The following is a 6,000-nucleotide window of genomic DNA, read 5'->3' as shown; positions in this document are numbered from 1 at the left end:
GCCCGCGAAAATCCGGGAGCAGCCCGCAAGAATCGGGACAAGTTACGGGCGGCGTCCGGGCAGCTCACCGGCGAAGGCTGAAGCAATCACCGGAGAGTCTTGGAGTTGCCACCACGGGCACGCACTCGTTCAGCTACGCTTAGTGGTAGGAGCGACCACGGCGAAGCGCAGTCCGACATTCGCACCACTCCGGCAGTCCGACCACACCCAGTCACCAAAGGCCGTTGTTGTTGCACTGCCGCCCGGCCACGGCGTTCACTCGAGGTCCCGGCTCCGGGGCTGCACAGGCCGCAAACTTCAGACGGACATTTCTCCGGCGGTACCGCTGCCAGAAACTTCGGGGTCACACGGCCGGTTGCCGCTCGCGTTCACCAACACGGGTAGATGGCGCAGGCTAAGGATCTCGTGCAGGATATCTGTGCGGGGTGCGGAGGTTCACGGAGCCGGGAGCCTACGCTGCCGTCCCGGTCGCCATCTTGGCTCCTCCGTCCGGTACCATTCAATATTAATATCTTTTGTGGTAGTGGTGCCATACTATAATAATAATAACATTTTGCTTTAGTAGTGCCATACTATAATGATAATAATAATCTCTTTTGCGGTAGTGGTGCCATACCAATATAATAATAATATGAATGACAATGATAATTGTCAAGTGATAGTATGGTACCACAACCGCAAAAGGTATTATTCTTATTAGTATTATGTGGCACCCCTTCCACAGAAGATAATATCAGGGAGTCCAGCTCCGTTAATAGTGGCTGTCGCACGACTGCACCCAGGAAACATCAGAACAAAACCCACTGTGCTGGCAAAATGCCATTTTGTAGAAGAAATATATCTGTAAGTGAGGCTGCTTTATGATTCTAATAAAAACCAGAGAATCCCCCATGGTGCCAACTGGCGCCACAGAGTAGGTGCTTCTGTGCCAAAGAGGACTCACCTGAAGAGGGAGGGGCAACGCTAGATGGCGCCACCAGACAAGGGTCTCAGAGAAGGGCACACCAGGCGGCCACTGGCACAGCTCCAGCTGACAATAATGACTGCAAAAACAGAGTTTACACCGCCAGCTGCATAAATCTAACAATTCGAGAAATACCTTCCTTTCAAAACTTCTGCCTGCACCTGCTGTCAAACTCTCCTCACTAAATATGTCAGGAATGGAGTTAAATAGTAAAGTGACCCAGTGTTCATACATACTAGATGTACGACTAGGTCAGAATATTTGTGGTTAGAAAATGTTTGCGAAGTAGAGATTTCAGAATCGAATATATATATATATATATATATATATATATATATATATATGAAAACAAACTCCAGCTTTAGGAAAGTCTCGAAATGAAACGAAGGTTACAAGCAGGAAACGGACACCCATTAATTTGGTGCTGTTGCTGTTTATTTAGTGCAAAAATGCCGCTATATATATATATATATATATATATATACACACACACACACACACACACACACACAATCAATCAATTTATATAGCGCGCTGCTCACCCGCAAGGGTCTCAAGGCGCTGGGGGGGGGGGGGGGGGGGTGAGGGGGTCCGTTACTGCTCGAAAAGCCAGGTCTTGAGTTGCTTCCTGAAGGAGAGATGGTCCTGGGTCAGCCGTAGGTGGATGGGGATGAGGTTCCATGTCTTGGCTGCCAGGTAGGAGAAGGATCTTCCTCCGGCGGTGGCTCTGCGAATGCGTGGAACGGTGGCGAGGGCGAGGCTGGTCGATCGCAGCTGGCGGGTGGGCGTGTAGAAAGTGAGGCGGTTGTTGAGGTACTTGGGGCCCAGGTCGTGGAGAGCCTTGTGTGCATGGGTGAGGAGTCTGAACGTGATCCTCTTGCTGACGGGGAGCCAGTGCAGGTCTCTCATGTGGTTGTGGCGGGGGATGTCCAGAACGAGTCGTGCGGAGGCGTTCTGTATGCGCTGGAGTCTTTTCTGTAGTTTGGCTATGGTTCCCACGTAGAGGGTGTTCCCGTAGTCCAGTCGGCTGGTGACGAGTGTCTGGGTGACCGTTTTCCTGGTTTCGGTGGGGATCCATCGAAAGATCTTTCGGAGCATGCGCAGGGTGTTGAAGCAAGATGACGAGACGGCGTTGACTTGTTTGGTCATCGAGAGGGAGGAGTCCAGGATGAATCCCAGGTTTTGTGCGTGGTCCGTTGGCTTGGGGGTAGTGCCCAGGGCAGGGGGCCACCAGGAGTCGTCCCAGGCGGAGGGGGATGATCCCAGGATGAGGACTTCCGTCTTGTCTGAGTTCAGTTTCAGGCGGCTGTTCTTCATCCACTCGGCGACGTCTTTCATTCCTTCGTGTAGGTTGGCTCTGGCGTTGGCGGGGTCGTTGGTGAGGGAGAGGATCAGCTGGGTGTCGTCGGCATAGGAAATGATGTTAAGGTTGTGTTGGCGTGCGATGGCCGTGAGGGGGCTCATGTAGACGTTGAAGAGGGTGGGGCTGAGCGAGGATCCTTGGGGTACGCCGCAGGTGACTTTGGTGGCTGCGGAACGGAACGGGGGGAGGCGGATTCTCTGGGTTCTTCCGGCGAGGAACGAGATGATCCACTCCAGTGCCTTCTCTTGGATTCCGGTGTTGCTGAGGCACTGTATTAGTGTGCGGTGGCAAACTGTGTCGAACGCTGCAGAGAGGTCCAGGAGGATGAGGGCAGCGGTTTCCCCGTTGTCGAGCAGGGATCTGATGTCGTCGGTGGCTGCGATGAGGGCGGTCTTGGTGCTGTGGTTGGCTCGGAAACCGGACTGTGAGGGGTCGAGGGATCCGTTCGTCTCGAGGAAGGCGGCGAGCTGTTTGTTGACGGTCTTCTCGATGACTTTGGCAGGAAAAGGGAGGAGCGAGATGGGGCGGAAGTTCTTGAGGTCGTGGGGTCCGCTGTCGGTTTCTTCAGGAGGGCGCTGAGCTCGGCATGCTTCCAGCTCTCCGGGAAGGTGGCGGTGGTGAAGGAGATGATGATGATGTGCCGGAGTTGGGGTGCGATGATGGAGTCGGCCTTGTTGAAGACGTGGTGGGGGCAGCGGTCGGTAGGGGATCCGGAGTGGATGGTGTTCATCGTGCGGGTGGTGTCTACGGTGCTGACCGGGGTCCAGTTGCAGAGGGTGGTGGTGGGGGGCGTTGGTTCGGTGGTTGGGTGCGTGGTCTGTGCGCCGAAGCTGTTGTGTATGTCAGCGATCTTGCGGTGGAAGAATGAGGCGAGTGAGTCGCAGAGGTCCTGCGAGGGTGTGATGTCGTTGTATCCGGCGCTGGAGTTGGAGAGCTCTTTGACGATGCTGAAGAGTTCCTTGGTGTTGTAGGTGTTGTTGTCCAGTCGTTCTTTGAATATTGTTCTTTTGGTGGTGCGGAGCAGCTGGTGGTGTATGCAGGTGGCGTTCTTGAGGGCTGTCATGTTTTCTGTAGTCTGGTCGTGGCGCCAGGTTTTTTCGAGGGTGCGGCAGTTTTTCTTGGATGTTTTGAGTTCGTTGGTGAACCACGAGGCTTTCTTGCTGCCGGGTCTGCTGGGTGGGTTCTTCAGAGGTGCGAGGTAGTCGGCGCACACACCCTTCCCTTCACTCAAAAGAAAGCTTGCACTCAGTTCCATCAAAAATACCATTTAATTTACTGGTAGCGCGAGTTTAAACAGGAACGCGTTTTGGCTGTCTCAGCAGCCTTCACCAACCTGATAATGCGCCATTTTAAAAAGCCTTAAACACTCCCATCTGGTGTCATGTGATAGTCTAACATAAAAGAGCCACTACTGACAGGACTTCTCAAAATTACAAATATAAACAGTGCAATTCTTGCGGCACCATGATCGAGCATAATTCATGAAAACAGAAGTAATTCTCATATTTCAAGCAGTTACAAAGTAAGTGCCAAAATTATTGATGTCAGGGAGCGCTGCACTGGTGTATAAAGTTCCCAATGCGCTTGAAAAGAATGCCGGCTTCAATCAACAAAGTTCCTTGATGATCGGGCAAAAGTTTGCTGGCAGATCAACAATGTCACACACCTTTTAACTAATAATTGTCATTATTTAATTAATAATGGCCCCGTCATTCTCACTGTTCTCATTGTTGGTCAATTTCATCACTAATGTATATATGGCACAAGTTCTATACAAGCATTGGCCTAGCCAATAGGTCTCGTCTTTGGGACCTTTTAAGTGTTTAGACAGTTGATGTTGTTGCACCAAGGATATTGTACTGCATAACTAAATACTTAGAAGGTTCCAAAGGCGAGACCTATTGGTTATGCCAATGCTTGTTGGATCCAGTCATCCAGATATGGATAGGCATGGATGCCCTGATGATAAAGTACAACTACGACCACTGTCGTAAACAAAGACTCTGGTTTTGTCTAGGTTAGTCTGAATGTGCATTGAAAATTATCAATTTTGACCTTACACTATAAGCAGTGTCTGTTTTGATGGCCTATCGGTATGTGATTATCCGCATTCCTGCAAATCTATCAAGACAAACAAGTCCAGAGGCTGACTGGCATAGACTATGTTCTGGGGAGGGATTGTGTCAAACGTCTTTTGGGAATCTTGCTGAGGTACCGGAGGTCTTAAATTGACCACAAATCTTCTCCCTGTTTGGCAATCCGGAAGTAGCTTGAGAAACAACCAAAACCTCTCTGTAAGGGGAGAGACAACCTCTGTTCCTCTCCTAGCCAAAAGGGGACAGGTTTCCTTCAAGATGTTTGTGTGGAGAGGGATGGGAGAAGGAGGGACAGGTGGCAGTTTCTTTATGAATGTAAGAGAAAACCCTGATACAGTCACTGAAGGACTCACTAGTTTTCTATTGAGGAAGAAACTATCACCCTGCCTCCTTCTGGCTTGTCGAGGTGTAATTTTGGAGAGTTTAAGAAGCTTTGTATTTATCGGTGTGGGAAAAGTAGAGAAAGAGCATGGTGGCTGCTGAAAACTGTTTGAGCTTCTGCACTTGTAAGAATAGTGTGAGAACCGCTGCTGCATACTGGACTGTATTTGCTGTTAAACAAATTGATGACTAAAGCGTGGAATTTGCAGAATTGTCATTTGAATTGTTTGACTGGGGACTACATGCTCAAAGCGATAGCCGTCACCTTGCTTTGTTAAACTCATTTTAAGGATGCATCTGCTTTGTCTCCAAAGAGATAATGGCCATTGAAGGGCATGTCTAGTAACCGAGTCTGAACAACCTCTGAAAAGACGGTTGTCCTCATCAAGAATTATTGTGCGGACCACAGTAGACACGCTGCGCCTAAAGTGTCTATTACTGTCTACCTAAAATGCTTCACCGTGTCAATGCCATCAATACCCAGATTAGAGAATGACTCGCATTTGCTAAGACTAACTGAGCACACCCTACACGGTTGTTTTACACAAGGTTTGGGAGTATCTGGCAAGCAGGCAGGCCAGATTAGAAGATTTTAGAGCTGCGCTCCTTTAGACAAACATTTTTCCTGCCAAGTTATTACAGCAGCAGCTTGATTGTCTCTGCAGAGGAACAAAAACAACGGTGCTGCCTTTCGTTCCAGGTGATAAAACCTGCACCATCAAACTCTCCATAGGTGAGTGTGTAGACAGACAAGGCAGGTAAGTGGGCCCAGCCTATATATCTTGGTACAGCCAGATTAAATTGAAGTTTGTCCTATGCCTGGGTAACCTGATCAATACGTGTCTGATTGAAAAACAGGATAACTTCCTTAGGGAAATGCCCTGGAGCTAATGGAGCTTCTGCCACTTTCCCGTTTCTTGCAGAAAACTATCTGCTGTGCTGAGGCTATTTTCTCTGGATTGGGCAACTTCACTTCTGGGGACCTGTCCAGGCAACTGAGGTCTGAAAATAAATCAATAATAAAGAACGGATTTCTCAAAAAGGTAATAAAAAAAAAAAAAAAAAAATCTGCCTCACTACAGACATTCTGGGGCATTTATACTGGGTCTGAACCAAAATGAAAGAGGTCCTCTGTCGGGTCGAGAAAATATTTTCTAATGAAAGGAAGTACATCACTGGTTTCAGACTCACTCAGC

The sequence above is a fragment of the Triturus cristatus genome, chromosome 3_2 (assembly GCF_964204655.1).
Source record: "Triturus cristatus chromosome 3_2, aTriCri1.1, whole genome shotgun sequence".
NCBI classification, from domain to species: Eukaryota; Metazoa; Chordata; class Amphibia; order Caudata; family Salamandridae; genus Triturus; species Triturus cristatus.
This window is presented reverse-complemented; position numbering follows the sequence as displayed.